Source organism: Gossypium arboreum, chromosome 3 (genome assembly GCF_025698485.1).
Source record: "Gossypium arboreum isolate Shixiya-1 chromosome 3, ASM2569848v2, whole genome shotgun sequence".
Lineage (NCBI taxonomy): Eukaryota > Viridiplantae > Streptophyta > Magnoliopsida > Malvales > Malvaceae > Gossypium > Gossypium arboreum.
In genome coordinates, this window is record NC_069072.1 from 67,118,910 (window position 1) to 67,137,283 (window position 18,374).

Genomic DNA, 18,374 nt, shown 5'->3' on the forward strand with positions numbered 1-18,374 from the left:
TAGCACACGGGTGTGTGACTTGGCCGTGTTGCTTAAGTTAGTATACCCTACAGGTTTAGCACAGCCTAGCACACGGCCTGGCACATGGGCGTGTGTGGCCACTTCAAAGGGCACACGGGCTAGACACATGGGCGTGTGGTTGGCCGTGTGACCTAAGTTAGTATACTCTCCAGTTTTTACACAGCCTGGCACACGAGCATGTCTTTGGCCGTGTGATGCAAGTCAGTATGTATGCCCTATTTTCACACGGCTTGTGACATGGGCATGTCTGAAGCCCTGTGAGGCACACGGCTTGTTCACACGGGCCTGTGACCCCTGTATGGTTGAAATTTTTCTAAGTTTCCAAAATTTTCATATGTTATCGGTTTAGTCCTGAACCACTTCTAAAACATGTTTAAGGCATCGTAGGCCATTATAAGGGACAATGTGATTGTGTTGAATAGCATTTGTGTATGAATGCATAAATCTATGATTTATGTATATTAAATGATGTGTATTGATCAGTAATACCTCGTAACCCTACTCCGGTGACAAATATGGGTTAGGGGTGTTACAATACATCAATTACTTCGACAAATAATCATTCAACGGCCTAATTTACCTAAACATGCATACTTTACCACTTTTCATTCATCAACTATTAGCTTCAAAACTTACCTAACATGCCACAATTTGACCATTACCGTTCCACCACAAAATCTTGCCATTGAGCTATTCAAACATGTAACAACATAACCACATTGACACAAACTAGTAAGGCATCAAATGTACTAAGCCAAGCAACTTTTACATACCAAATCAACATCTAAGCATTCAACTAAACATCATTATAAGTCCTCCTATACATGCCATTATAACCTTGGTCAAAATAGTAAAAACTACCAATATTTATGCTAGATAGTGTGATAGATCTCCGGCAAGCTTCCAAATCGATCGAGCTTCCAATTATCTATAAAACATAGGAAAGAAACTACGTAAGCACATAATGCTTAGTAAGTTTGTAGGACATGAAACATAACTTACCATTCATTTTTATAATGTAAATAGCTTAATTAAAGCATGAACTAATACCACATACTTGGCACAATGCCTACAGAACATCAACAAATACACAAGTTAGTGCATTTATACATGGTTCAAATGAGTTCACTCATAACAAGTAACTTACAACTTTGTTCATACCATGTAAATCATATCTTTTCCATAAGTACATGATATATTACATTTGAACACTTACCATTTTACTTTCCTTTTCATGCCCGTTGAACCATCTAGAATATCATCAGATGCCTGGGAAAGCTCAAACAAAGTGTGCTTAAACATATAACCGTAACCTTTCCTTTACATCATTGCTCACACGAACTGTGGGTCAGAATGTAAGCTACACGATGTTGCTCACATGAGCTATGGTGTATCCGAAACAAATGTAGAACCTCAGCCATTGGTAGGACATTCAAGACCAACACCAAAAACATGAAATCCCTAATGACATGTCATTTGTATCCTACGAATTCATAAGGTTCAGCAGGGACCCGATAACTGTCATGGCATTTATTTAGATATACATTGATTAATAGCATTGTAATTGCATAATAGCACATAATTGAATAACATAAATATAGCAATCTGTACATACAAACTTACCTCGACGACTAGGGCGTATAAACGAGATCAACTAATCCGAGGCTTTAGCTTTTCCTTGTTCTAGATCCGTACGTTGTCTGTCTTGATCTAGATAGAAAAATTTAATCCATTTAATATTCGTAGCATTCAATTTAGTCTACATTTCATATTTTTGCAAAATTACTATTTTACCCCTAACATTTTAACTTTTCATAATTTAGTCCTTAAGCTCATAAATTGAAATCAAAACATTTTCATTCCTCGTTCAAGCTAACCAATTTCATTAGGGACCTATATCAACTCATGCAAAACATCATTTCATAAATTTAAGTTGAACTTTTACTAATTTTACAAACAAGTCCCTAAATGTAATTTTCATCAAAAGTCACTTTACAAAACTTGTTTATTTATCAACAAAGACTTATAATCTATCATTAAATATCAAGAATCACACAATTCATGGCATCACCCTCAATCTTTAATAGTTTTATAAATTGATCCCCGGACTAGCTAGATTAAGCTAAAACAACTTCAAAAACATAGAAATAATTAAAAACATAGTTAAAATTCATATTGTGCAATCAGAAGAGCTCAACCAAACCCTCAAGCTTCAATAATGGGGTTTCCTATGCCTAATTTCGATGGAAAAGAAACTTAAAGGAGATGATTGATCTTTTCTTTACTTTAATTTTAGGTTAATTAATTAATTTACCATTTTAACCTTAGTTTTTAACTTAAAAATCATTTAAATTGTGTCCATAAAAGTCCACTAACATTTTGAATGGTCTAATTTCCAATTAGGTCTATTCACTTTAGAGTTTCATAACCGTTAAATACCTTTAACTAATAGATTTCTACTTTTTTAGTTTTTATGATTTAGTCCTTTTCACTTAATTAACCATGCAAACATCAAAATTTATTAATGAAATTTTAATAAGACCTTACTATCATCCCATAGAAATTAAAATAATAATAAAATAGAAATTTACTCATCAAATTTGTGGTCCCAAAACCACTATTCTGATTTCACTGAAAATGGGCTGTTATAATAGCATCTCATCTCAATTCACATATTTACAAACACATAAGCACCTAGTTCACAAAAGAACAAAGATATGAGAAAGCTTACACTCGGAATTTAGAGTAGGGGTTTATGCTACTACTAAATTCCGAAATAACACATTGAATCATGTCCATAAGCAATTATTCCAAACACTCACCAATTATGCTTTCGCCGAAAAGTCGAAAACTCAAACTAGCTTTTCCTTGCCTTTATCTCTACTCGTAGAAAGTCCTATCGAATTTGGAACTTCAACAAAATATATTCACACAACAATAAATTCATAAATTAGCCAAGGACTCACCACAAGCAATCAAAAACATAAGCCTAAACTAAGTTCTAATGTAACTAAAATCTTTAAGATAACCACCTTGAAATCCAAATAGCTCGATCTACACTTAATCTTTTTGCTTAAAATGAGTTTCATTCATCTAATTATTCATCTACGACTAATTCCCAACCCTTAAGGCTAAACTACTCAATTCATGGTATCGACTTTTTCGACATGTTTTATGGCTATTTTTAAAAAATTCATTAAAAATCAAGAAATCTTTAACGAAACTTCAAAGTAAGTTTAGAGACCTTCTAAACATGTTAAAACTAATTGAAAAAACACTTTAAAACATCATTTTTAAGTGAAATCCCGAATTTCACCATTAACAATTTAACACCCATAACCCGCATTTGTCATCGAAATAAGGTTACGGGAATGCTACAACAAGTTAACAAAAATAAACAAGTAAATCATGATCATTCAATTATAATTTCTCAAATACCATAAAGTAATTGAATTACAATAATATCATACATCTAATTGGCTTAAATCGAGCTTTAGGGACTAAATAATTAATCTTAAAACCCTAATGGACTAATTTGAAATAAATAAAAAATTTTAGAAAAATATGAAAAATTTCAAAAACACGGGACACATGGCTGTGTGAATGCCCCAGGCCATGTAACTTTCGAAGTTGGGACACACGGTCGTGCCCTAACCCATGTAACACACTGAGTTGGGCTACACGGCCGTGTCACAGGCTGTGTGCCAGACCGTGTAACTCTTTGACTTGTGACACACGACCATGTGCTAGGCCGTGTAACACGTAGGCTTAAAACACACGACCGTGTCGCAGGTTATGTACGGCACACGACCATGTGGCAGCTCGTGTCCCAGGCCGTGTGCACCTAAATGAACCTTAAACATCAAGTTTACCATTTCAAGATTTCTTGGACACTAAGTAATTCATTTACTAGCCTTTATACCTATTCAAAATGCCATTAAACAAAATCAAATCATGCTAATTCAACCATCTTAAGTGCCTAACCAATGCACCTTCAATGGTACCACAAGTATACACACTCATGCAACTACATAAGTTATCACTCAAACATGTCAATTCACACAAATTAAACTTCTAACCAATATGCCTATTATAGGCACCACAATTCACAACAAATCAAAATGACCATTTAGTCATACATATACTACAAGTTTATATCAAAAACATCTTCCATCATTCATAATTCATAACAAGTCATTAACTAGACATTTACCAAATAAACATCAAGATCATTGTAGTGATGCTCATGTTATCAACTTGCACTTAGGCTCACTCTTTATATATTTACATACTAAAGTAAATTTAACACACCTAACCCGTAACTGTCCCCAGAACAGGGTTATAGAGCATTACTAGAGTTTGCAGAACAAATACAGATAATTCATATCATTTAATATTCATATCTAAAAACAATCATGCTGTCCCTTGAATGGACCCTCGAGGCCCAATTTAAACATTAGAATCAAGTGGGACTAAATTAGGATTTCAGATAATTTTTTGAGAAATTTAAAATTTTTTCTTTAATATAGGAGTCACACGCCCGTGTGAGTAGGCCATGTGGCTAACACGGCCAAGTGACATGCCCATGTCTTAGGCCGTGTGGGCATTCGATGTGAGGCACACAGCCGTGTCCCAACCCATGTCCTTACCCGTGTAACTCTCTGACTTGTGCCACACGGGCTGCCACATGCCCGTGTGCTAGGCCGTGTGGTCAATTTAATTTTTACAAATTAGGTGCAGGTTTCACATGGCCAAGATACATGCCTGTGTTCTAGGCCGTGTATCACACACGGCTGAGACACACACCCGTGTATTTACCCTGTGCCCGATTCTGAGCATTCTATTTCTAAATTTTAAGATGCAAAGGACACATGGCCAAATCACATGCCCATGTACCAGCTGTGTGTCACACACGGTCAAGGCACACACTCGTGTGTCTACCCGTGTTGAAAAAATAAGGCCATTTCTTAGCCTTATTTCTCACCCAAATTGAACCTTCAACCTACAATAACATTTGCATACATTTGCCAACCAATTCAAGTCATATAAATCAAGCAAACGTCATTAACATGTATGAAATAGTATCACATATTCATATGATCAAACTTACTTTCTTGTAATGATTAATATTTTACCCTAATTTAATTTAACCAAACCACATACATATAAGATAAACATGATATATATAACCCTATAATAACTAGGGGTGAGTATTCGGTCGAGTAGAGTCGAATCGAGTAAAAAATTTTCGAGTTAGTCGAGTTGACAAATCCTATATTTGCAACCAAACTCAATTTGAAATTTTTTTGAATCGAATCAAATCGAGTCAAAAAATTTCGAGTCAAATCGAGTTGAGTTAACGGATCCTATTATTTATACTTAATGTTGCATTTAGATGAACCGATTATTTAACTAGTAGACGAAGTACAAGATTATTTAACTACATGAACAATATAATGATTTAGTCTTTTAACTTAATGGGTAAACATTTATAAAAAAGATGTAGTTTTGCCTTTTAACTTAATTATTTTGAATTTTAACTTTTAAAAAAGTAAACATTTATAAAAACGACATAGTTTTATCTTTTCTTATTCTAATTTTCGGATAACTCAAATTGTGTAAATCATATTCGAGTTAAACTGAAAAACTTAATTTTTTATTCGAGTAGATCCGAATAACTTGATTAACTCAAATAACTCGAACTATTTATATTAAAAATTTGAATTTTTTTATAGAGTTTTTTTGAATCAAATCAGATTTTGCTCAACCTTAATAATAACATGCCAAAACAATCCATTTTTAGCCATTCCAATAGATAAGTTACAAACAATTGTTTACATCCCAACATAGGCTAAGTTAACTCATACATGCCATTATATCAAAACAAGATTTCTTTTCATACCAAAACAAGTTGGAGGATAGTGTGATGATACTCCGACTGATCTCCAACCTTTACAAGCTTCTGAGCACTTTAAAAAAGAGAAAAGAAAACCTAAGAAGCATTCAATGCTTAGTAAGTTCATATAACAGGAATTAGCTTACCATATATTTACATTTAAGAAAAGCATACAATAATGCATCCAAGCAATTTGGTTTATAGCCTAAAACACCATTTTACTAATCATGTTAGTCAAGTAATTCACATAATACCAAGAACATTGACGAACTAATCATTTAATGTCTTTCATATACATATGCTTTCCATAACAATTTTCCATATTACATGTACACTTTAATGACAGATCATTTCAAATTCAGTTTAGCGATGTCGGAACTTTACCCATGGAATTTATTTGAAATATCGATGGATACACTTATATAGTATATTTTAGTGTACACTACTATAATTCATCAATTCATTTCATGGGGAACCCAATTAGGGCACATAATCGGGAAGCACACTCTAGACCCATTTAACGGGAAGCGCACATATAGCTATTTCGGGAAGCTCATAAAGAGCCTATAGGGAAGCTTATCCGAGCTATATAACAAGAAGCTCATAAGAGCCATAATCGGGAAGTTCACAAAGAACCATATCAGGAAGCTTCGGATAGCCAATATCGGGAAGTTCAAGCGAGCATTATTGGGAAGCTCACAAAGAGCCAATTTAACGGGAAGTTACAAATAACCTTTAATCGGGATGCTCATAAGAGCTAAGGTGTGTCCACAAGAAATATAGGATCACAACCTATTAGAACGCTCCGAAAAGCTATAACGGGAAACTCATTGAACCATATAACGGGAAGCTCGAGAGGGCTAATAATGGGACACTCTTTCGAGCTATGGTGTGTCTGCAACATATGCCGGACCATAGGCAATTTGGGAATCTTGTATCCATCGAATTTCATTTATTCAAATGAGACTTGACATTTATCGGGCATTATCAAATATTCAATCAATTTCACATACATGAAAATTATACAATTCACTTATAAAACATTTAATTCAAACATATAAATATACACAATTTAGTTACACGAACTTACCTCGATACTTGTTCCTATACGAAATCTACTAATCATAAACTTTTTATTTTCCTCGATCCAATTCTGTATTTGGTCTTTCTGGATCTACATAAATGAATTTAATTATCAATTTAATACAATTCATATTCAATTGGATTCAATTTACACTATAAGCATAATTACCATTTTGCCCCTATACTTTTCATAAATTACAATTTCGTCCCTAGGCTCAGAAAATGAAATTTATGCAATTTAATCCTTATTCCAAGCCTAACCAAAATTTTCATATAACATTTACAGCACTTGTATTTCACAAAATTTAAAACTTTTCCATGGGTTTTACCACTTTTCAATTTAGCCCCGAAATCATAATTTCATCAAAATTCTCTTTGTAAAAGTTGTTTACCTATCAGAAACCTTTCATTTTCTACCATAAATTTCAAATTTTCAACATATTCATCCATGGAAAAATTTCCATACTTTGATATCTTGTAACAGTCTGGTTTTGACCCTAGTCGGAATAGTGGTTTTGGGACCATAAATTCGAGGTTGGAAGATTATTTTAATATTATTTTTTGTGTTTATAATATGTGAATTAGTATGTGAAAGTTTGGTGTGTTAATCTTATCGTTTAAGTGGTTAATTTGAAAAAAAAAGACTTAATCGCGTAAAATGCAAAAGCTGTGTGCTAGATTTTAAAAGTGTTTAAATGATATGCATTGTGAAATGTGAGGTCCTTATGTTGAAATTTGACCACATTTAGTGGATATGGACATAAATAGCCAACCATTAAGTGAATTTTTATTGTTTTAATAAGGGGTAAAATGGTAAAACATGAAATAATGTATTAATAATTAAAACAAAGTTCAAATTTGCTTCAAAATTCATGTTCTTCCACCGGAATAAGAAACAAAAATTAGAGATTGAAGATTTTATATATTCGGTGCATGCTTGGCTCCATTAAGGTATGAATTTTGTTCGGTTTTTGATGATTTCTATGTTTTTGTGATCGTTGTTAGGTGCTCTAGCTAACCCATGCTTAAATTTGTGAAATTTTTGATGATTTGGAAATGTGCCATGGATGAATTCATGAGCTTGGTGATGTTATGTGTTGAAATATGAAATTTTGATGTTGGGTTTACATGTTTTGTCTTTAGATTTTTGATGAATTTGAGTAATTCGGGCTAAATTGTAAAAATGTTATTTTGAGGGACTAAAATGTGAAATAAATGAAATGTATGGACTTGTATGAGAGATATGAAAATTCAGCTAAGCTTGTGTATAAGCAAATTATGTGTATTTCGTGATTTTGTGAATTAGGGACTAAAGTGTCGAAATGTGAAAATGTAAGGGCTAGTTTACAAAATGCCCTAAATATGTGTCTATGGATTGTTTTGAATGATTTGGAGAATAAATGGGTTAATTTTGAATAAATATAGATCAAGAAAAGAGGAATTCAGACCTAGACCGAGGGAAGTCGAAGATTATAGAGTAAACAATCTGAGTCGACAAATTTCGAGTACGAGGTAAGTTCGTATAAAAGATATGATGTTATAAGTATGTTTTGATGCTTTGATTATATATGGATTGGATATATATTTGGTTTGGATTAATACGATGGTAAATCAATGGTATTTGGCACTAAGTGTGTGATTTGAACTTATGAGGCACTAAGTGCGATACTGATATAGTTTCGATTAATTAAGATGGCACTAAGTGTGCGAAATTATTTTAGCTTCAGATAACCTTTAAAGCACTAAGTGTATGGATGTTTGAAGTAATAGTAATTCACAAAGAGTTTTAAAATATCCAAAAGAAAATTAATAAGTACGGAAGGTTCAGTTATGTACGATAACTATGTGGTAGATGATATTATGTATGTGAAGTTCATTGAATTGGTATGAACATATGAATTCTGTTGGCATAGAATTGATAGATGATTTGAGAAATTATGAATACTTATGTATTGATGTTTCATATTTTATATACTGTTTATGATTTTTGGTACGAGCTTACTAAGCTTTGATAAGCTTACTCTGTGTGTCTTTTAACTGTATTATAGATATCGTAGCTACTGAAAGCTCGAGGATCATTATGGATCATCACCGCACTATCGAACTTTATTTTGGTACATTTTTGGAAATGTAAATATTGGAGTATGGCATGTATAGGCTAGAAGTACTTTGAATATGTTTTGAAATGTGTATATATCTAGCCATGTGATTTGGCTTGATTATAGATATGTTTATGAATGAGTTGTGATATAAGTTATATGATGAAGTTATGTTTATGATACATTCTTGTTTGGCCAAAATAAATGGTCAATCTAGCAAGTATTTGGTAAGTTCATAGTATGTATTAAGGTTTATAAACCATATGTTTTGAGATGTTTTTGTCTTATGTTTTGACATAAAATAGTAAGGTTATTAAGCATGGATTTGGTTGGAAATGATATAACATGAATGGTTAAAGTTTTGGTTGTGAATTAGATGTGAATTGGTTAAGAAATGTTGTGATTTTGGTTGCTTGTAGGTTTGATTTAAATGGGTGGCAAATTGGCTTTTCTAATGACTTGTTTTTGTCCATACGGGCAGAGACACGGGCGTGTGTCTCAGCCGTGTGTGACACACGGTCATGTTGTACGACCGTGTGTCCTCTGGGGTACCCTACAATTGTAAGTCAGGTTCGAACAAGGCCAAGGCACACGGACGTGTGGCTAGCCGTGTGGCTCAAGTCAGACTCGACCACGGCCAAGGCATACAGGCGTGTCTTATGGCCGTGTGAGCAAGTCAGTATGTATGCCCAGTTTTGACACGGCCTAGACACACGAGCGTGTCTAATGCCGTGTGAGGTACATGGTCTATTCACACGGGTGTGTGACTTGTACTTGTTTGAAAAATATTTAAGTTTTGGAAAAAATTTATATGTGTTTGGTTTAGTCCTGACTCTTTTTTAATGCATGTTTATGGTCTCGATGACCTATATAAGGGACTCTATAGTGATCTTGATCATTGATGCTATGATGTTTATGAAATGAAAGTTAAATGTTCCGATTTGTTTGGTAATACCTTTAACCCTAATCCGACGACGGATATGGGTTAGGGGTGTTACATATCTTTTCAAATTAATCCCTAAAATAGATAGATTAAACTATCTCGATCTTAAAAATATAAAAATTACTAAAAACGGGACAAGAAAACATACCTAATTAAGCTTGATTAGTTTCCTTTCTCTTTCCTAGGGTTTCCATGAAAATTTTGGGGAAGATGATGAAAAATAAGATGATATTTTCTGTTATTATCTTTTAATTATTTTGATTTCCAATTTAGTCCTTAGCCTTTTTTAAAATTTCCACAGATGAATCACCAAAAATATCTACTAACTTTTCTTTAATGGTCTAATTACCATATAAGGACCTCTTATTTTGAATTCCATAACTATTTGATCTCTTTAGCTACTAAATTCAACTTTTGCATTTTATGTAATTTGGTCCTTTCCATAATTAAACAGATAATCGATAAAATTTTCTTACCAGAATTTTCATATGATATTCCTATCATAATGTAGACCATGCAATAATATTAATATAAATTTTCTTTCCAGCTTGGATTTGTGGTCCCGAACCATTATTCCGTTTCCACGGAAAATGGGCTATTATAACTTTCCCCCTTAAGAATTTTCGCCCTAAAAAATATTACCAGTAAAGAGGTTTGGATATTGCTTTCTTATAGTATCCTTCGGTTCCCAGGTAGCCTCTTCTATACCATGTCATTGGCAAAGAACTTTCACTAAAGCTACCTTTTTATTTCTTAACTCTTTTATCTTATGTGCTAGAATTTTGATCGGTTCCTATCTATATGTCATATCAGGCTAAATCTCAACTTCCGTTGGAGAATAACATGTGAAGGATCCGACCAATATCGTCGCAACATAGATACATGAAAAATGTTATGAATCTGTCAGGTTCTGGTGGTAATGCTAACCGATATGCAACAGGTCCGATTCTTTTAGTAATCTCATATGACCCGATGGATCGTGGACTTAATTTTCTTTTACAGCCAAACTGAAGAACTTTCTTCCAAGGTGATACTTTTAAGAATACCTTATCACTGACCTAAAATTCTATCTCTTTTTGTTTAAGATCGGCATAAGAATTTTGACAATCAGAGGCTGCTTTCAGACTATCTCAAATTACTTTCACCTTTTCTTCAATTTCATGGACTAAGTCAACTCCGTGTATCTTTTTCTCACTGAGCTCTGTCCAATATAATGGAGTTCTACATTTACGACCATACATAGCCTCATATGGTGCCATTTTAATACTGGACCGGTAACTGTTATTGTAAGCAAATTCAACTAAAGGCAGATATTTTTCCCAGTTACCTTCAAATTCCAAAATACAACATCGAAGCATATCTTCCAAAATCTGTATAACACGTTCGGATTGTCCATTAGTCGAAGGATGGAATGCAGTGCTGAAATGTAACCATGTACCTAGAGCTTCTTGCAATTTGTTCCAGAATTGGGATGTAAATAGAGGATCTCTCTCTGAAATAATGGAGACAGACACTCCACACAATCTAACAATCTCAGAAACATATAATTCAATCAATATTTCCAAGGAATAATTCATATGTACCGGAATAAAGTGTGTAGACTTTGTTAATCGATCGATGATTACCCAAGTAGCATATTTCTTCTTTGGAGACAGGGGTAACCCTGATACAAAATCTATGGTAATTCTTTCTCATTTCCATTCCGGTATCGTAACTGGCTGTAATAATCCCAAAGGAACCTGGTGTTCAGCTTTTACTTGCTAACATATCAAACATTTAGATACAAATTCAGAAATATCCAGTTTCATTCCTGGCCACCAATACATCTTTTTCAAATTATTATACATTTTATTACTGCCAGGATGAATAGATATATTACCATTATGAGCTTAATGCAAAATCTTTTGTACCAGTTCTGAATTCCTTGGTACGCATATTCTGTCTCTGAATAACAGACAATTATCAGACCCAATCTAAAATTCTGAATCAGAAGTCGATTCACACTGTATCGTTTTGCTTGTAACTCACTATCATCTTTCTGAGCTTCACAAATCTGTTGTAGAAATGTCAGTTTAGATTTTAACTCAGCTATAATTGAACCATCATCATTATAATGATAACCGATTATTCATTGCTCGTAAATTAAATAAAGACTTTCTACTTAGAGCATCAACAACCACATTAGCTTTTCCCGGATGGTAGTCAATGACCAAATCATAATCTTTCAATAATTCAAGCCACCTGCGCTATCTTATGTTCAAGTCTTTCAGCAAAATCAAATACTTCAAACTTTTATGATTAGTGAATAAGTGACACTTTTCACCAAATAAGTAATGCTGTCAGATTTTTAGTGCAAATACAAAAGGTGCCAATTCAAGATCATGTATCGGGTAATTCTTCTAATGTGGTTTTAGTTGTCTTGAAGCATGGGCTAATACTTTACCTTCGTGCATCAATACACAAGCTAAAGTGCATCACTGTAAATATAAATTCTTTACCCGAATCAGGTTGAACTAACACTGGTGCTTCTGTCAATAAGGCTTTCAATCTGTCAAAACTCTGCTGACATTTATCAGACCACTCGAATTTCACATCCTTCTGTAACAAGTGAGTAATCGGAAAAGCTATCATTGAAAATCCTTTAACAAATCTCTGATAATATCCAATAGTCCCAGAAAACTTCTACTTCAGACACATTTTTTGGTGGCTTCCAATTAAAAATAGTTGAAATTTTATTTGGATCCACCCTGATACCTTTAGCAGATACTATATGTCCGAGAAAACCAACTTCCCATAGCCAAAATTCATATTTACTTAATTTGGCATACAATTTTTACTCACACAGAGTTTACAATACAATTCTCAGATGATCAGCATGTTCGTTTTCATCTTGGGAATAAACCAAAATATCATCAATAAATACTACAACAAACCTATCTAAATATGGTCTGAAAATTCTATTCATTAAATCTATGAATACTGCAAGTGCATTTGTCAAGCCAAATAGCTTCACAAGAAACTCATAGTGCCTGTACCTAGTTTTGAAAGCTGTCTTTGGAACATCTGAATCTTTTACTCGTAGCTGATAGTAACCAGAGTGAAGATCAATCTTTGAAAATATAGTGGAACCTTTCAACTGATCAATTAGGTCATCAATACGAGACAATGGATACTTGTTCTTTATTGTGACTTTGTTGAGTTACCTGTAGTCAATACACAGTCTCAATGATCCATCTTTCTTCTTTACAAACAAAACCAGTGCACCCTAAGGTGAAGAACTAGGTCGAGCAAAGCCTCTGTCAATCAATTCTTTTAACTATGCTTTTAATTCTTTCAATTCGGTAGGAGCCATTCTATAGGGTGCTATGGATTTCAGTGTTGTCTCCAGGACTAGGTCTATAGAGAGCTCCACTTCTCTAACTGGTGGTAAACTAGGTAATTCCTTTGGAAATACATTAGGAAATTCACAAACAACTGACACTGATTGAATTTTTGACTCAGATACCTTAGTATCTAACGCATATACAAGATAAGCATCATACCCTTTTTTGATATATTTCTGTGCCGATATAGCTGAAATCACATTAGATAACCCATCCAGTTATTAGATTCAATATAGAGTAATTCACCATTCTGATATTTCAACACAATGTATTTCTGTTTACAATTCGTCACTACATCATGTTGAGTTAGACAATCCATTCCCAAAATCACATCAAATTTATGAAAGGGCAGTAGCATCAAATCAGCTGAGAAATAATAACCCTTTATCATGAATAGACAGTTTTTACAAACTTTATCAACCATAACATACAGGCCCAGGGGGTTTGAAACTTTAAGCATAAATTTAGTGAATTCACCAGGTAAATTTTTAATAGACACTAAATTTGTGCATATGTATAAATATGTTGAACCAAGATCAATCAAAGCAGTAATATCAGTGTCAAGAAGAGAAAATGAACTAGTAATAACAGTAGGTGCAAAAGCATCCTCTTTTTCACACATAGCTTATGTCCTTGCCAGTGCTCTAGCTTCAGATTTGTCTGTTGAATCTTTTGTAACACCTCGGCTACCACTAACATTACTGAGGTGTCGAGGTGGTCTGCCTCTTGAGATAGGATTGCTCGGCCTAGAGGTCTGAACAATATCTTTTACAGGCTTTTTTGGGCAGTCTCTAAGATAGTGGTCAAAAGAACCATATCTAAAACAAGCTCCACTTCTTATGCGGCATTCACCGAAGTGTAATTTATTACAATATTTGCATCTTGGTTTAAGACTTCCAACACTCCCTACACTTGTAACAGATGGAGACGGAGATTTTCGAGTAGAGCGTTGGGAGCCTCGTTTTTTTCCAGAACACCCCACAGATGTAGTAAAACGATCATGGTACTTCTTTGATTTCTTTGGAGTAGATGATTCTAACTTGCCCATAAATCTCTTCCCAAAATCTAGGCTTCTTTCTTTGCTTGCTTCTTTTCTTTACTTAATTCCTCTGCTTTATGTGTTCGATCAGCCAAAACTACAAATTCCCTTAGTTCAAGGATTCTAATCAATAGCTTGATATCTTCATTTAAGCTATCTTTAAAACGTTTACACATATCAGCCTCAGTCGGGACCCATTCTCTGGCATACTTGATTAACCGAATAAATTCCTGCTCGTATTCAGATACAGTCATATTTCCCTATTTAGGCTCTAAAAATTCCTTCTTTTTTGATCTAGAAATCTCTAACTAAGATACTTCTATCTGAATTATATTTGGAAAAATTCCTATGTAACATTTTCTCTCGGTATAATAGAAATCATAGTATTCTACCAATGGTAGGTTGTGTCTTTTAATAAAGAAACTGCACATTTCAAATACTCAGCAGGTGTACATGATAATTCATCTAAAACCCTGATGGTATTTACCAACCAAAACTTAGTCCTCTTCGAATCATCTTCATCAGTATCCTTAAATTCTTCTACCCCATATTTATGGATTTTATCTACTGGAGGCTTACCAATTCTATTAGGTTTAGCACCTTGTGGCATCTCAGGAACCGGTTGAGGAATAGGAGGGGGAGGTTGTTGTACAACAAGATTTGTTCTTATGAATTCTATAAACCACTTATTCATCATTTGGAAAAAGGCTTATTTTGCCTCCTCACCTTGGCCCTCAGATTCAGGCCTTCTACTTCTAGATGCAGTTCTTTGAATTGAAGCTGGAGCATTGCTCTCAGCTTCCTCGGATTCAGCATTAGCTTCGTTGGATGACATTCCTATATGAAAAACACATTTAAAAATAGTTAGGAGATATCACACAATCAAAAATTATATACTGGCATGTATTGCTAAACTCATACTTGCTACGTTGTCTGAGAATCAACTATAGCTCTGATACCAATAAATGTAAGACTCCTAACCCATAGCCGTCGTCGAAACAAGGTTATAGAGTATTACTAAAGTTTATAGAAAAAATATAGATAATTCATATAATTTACTATTCATATCTAAAAATAATCATAGTCCCTTGAATGGACCCTCGAGGCCCAATTTAAACATTAGAATCAAGTTAGGACTAAATCGAGATCTCAGAGAATTTTTCGCGAAATTTCAAAATTTTTCTTTAATACAAGGCTCACTTGCCCGTGTGTGTAGCCCGTGTGGCTCACAGGGCCAAGTGACATGCCCATGTTTCAGGTTGTGTGGGCATTCGATGTGAGGCACATGATCGTGTCCCAGCCCGTGTCGTTACCCTGTAACTCTCTGACTTGTGCTACACGGACTACCACATGCCCATGTGCTAGGCCGTGTGGTCAATTTAATTTTCACAAATTAGGTGCAGGTTTCACACAGCCAAGACACACTCCTGTGTATGACACACGGCTGAGACACGCGCCCGTGTTTCTGCCCATGTACCCAATTTTGAGCATTCTGTTTCTAAATTTTAAGATGCAAGAGACACGCAGCCAAATCACATGCTATGTACCAGGTCGCGTGTCACACATGGTCAAGACACACGTCTGTGTGTCTACTTGTGTTAACAAAGTAAGGCTATTTCTTAACCTTATTTCTCACCCAAAATTTAACCTTCAACCTACAATAACATTTGCATACATTTTCCAAACAATCCAAGTCATATAAATTAAGCAAACATCATTAACATGTATGAAATAGTATCACATATTCATATGATCAAACTTACCTTCTTGTAATGATATATATTTTACCCTAATTTATTTTAACCAAACCATATACATATAAGCTAAACACGATATAAATATATAATCTTATAATAACATACCATAACAATCCATTTTTAACCATTCCAATGGCTAAATTACAAATAACTATTTACATGCCAACATAGGCCAAGATAACCTATACATGCCATTTTATCAAAATAAGATTCTTTTTATACCAAAACAAGCTAGAGGATAGTGTGATGATACTCCGACCAATCTCCAACCTTTACAAGCTTCCGAGCACTATAAAACAGAGAAAAGAAAATCTAGTAAGCATTTAATGCTTAGTAAGTTCGTATAGTAGGAATTTAGCTTACCACAATTTGGTTTATAGCCTAAAACACCACTTCACCAATCATGTTAGTCAAGTAATTCACATAATACCAAGAAGATGGATGAGCTTATCATTTAATGTCTTTCATATACATATGCTTTCCATAACAATTTTCCATATTACATGTACACTTTAATGACAAATCATTTCAAATTCAGTTTAGCCATGGCAGAACTTTACCCGTTGAATTGATTTGAAATATCGATGGATACACTCATATGTACACTATAGTGTACACTACTATAATTCGTCAATTATTTCATGGGGTACCCAATTAGGGCATATAATTGGGAAGCACACTCTCAAGTCATGTAATAGGAAGCACACACAGAGCCATTTGGAGAAGAGCCTATTGGGAAGCTTACTCAGGCTATATAATAGGAAGCTCATAAGAGCCATAATCGGGAAGTTCACATAGAACCATATCGGGAAGCTTCGGATAGCTAATATTGGGATGTTCAAGTGAGCATTATCGAGAAGCTCACAAAGAGCCAATTTAACGGGAAGTTCACAAAGAACCTTTAATCGAGATGCTCATAAGAAATAAGGTATGTCCACAAGAAATGTAGGATCACAACCTATCAGAACGGTCAGAAAGCTATAACAGGAAGCTCGAGAGGGCTAATAAGGGGACACTCTTTCGAGCTATAGTGTGTCCGCAACATATGTAGGACCACAACCATTTCGAAAATCTTGTATCCATCGAATTTCATTTACTCAAATGGGACTTGACATCGAAAATTATACAATTCACATATACAACATTTAATTCAAACATATAAATGTACACAAATTAGTTACACAAACTTACCTCGATACTTGTTTCTATACAAATTCTACTAATCCGAAAGTTTTGTTTTCCTCAATCCAATTCCGTATCTAGCCTTTCTAGATCAATAACACCCCAAACCCGACCTAGACGTTACGACCAAATTCAACGTGTCACAATGAAGTGCCTTCCAAAACCTGAACTTGTTTGGTGAAAAACTATTTTAAAGTTAAAACCCATTTAGTTTTTAATTGCTTGAGAAAACATGGTAAATTCCGTTACTATAACTGAAATTAACTCATCAAAACGTTTGTTATCATTGATTTCATAATCCGTTTAAAATGGCAGAAGCTTCTTTGGTTGAAAACCTTAAGGTTAAAATGCATGTTTTTCTTTGAAACCATTATTGTTTAGAAAACTCGATGTTCCTACTCAAGCAGTTTAAAATACGAAATCAAAAGCCCAATAAAAGTTAAAAATCTCCCAAATGGCCTTATTACATAATTAAAACCCAAATATAAAGTCTTAGAATAAATTTAATGTCATAATCAAAACATCTGCGATCGTGTGGCCAACTTTGAGTCCCTCGCAACTCCAAATCGTATAAGGCTGGGGATTACCTGCACAGTTAAAAGGAAGGATGAGTTTACGAGAACTCAGTGTATCCCCTATCAATCAAGCAATAAATAGTGCGTACAGTAACGGTCTAGGCCAGGGCCCTATTCAGTAACAGTACAGTCTAGGCCTTAGCCCTATACAATGACAGTGTGGGCCTAAGCCCAAAACAATATTAGTACAGTGCAGGTATGCAACCCATCCCATCCCAATCTAACCAACACACCACCCGTACCAACCAATACACCATGTAGGGATTAATTCGACCCACCCAGCCAACATACCAATATCGCAGCGAAGCTGCTAATAATAGTAAACGTGGCATAGCCACTAATATCAGAATACGTGGCAAAGCCACCAGAACAGTAAAAATGTGGCAAAGCCACTAG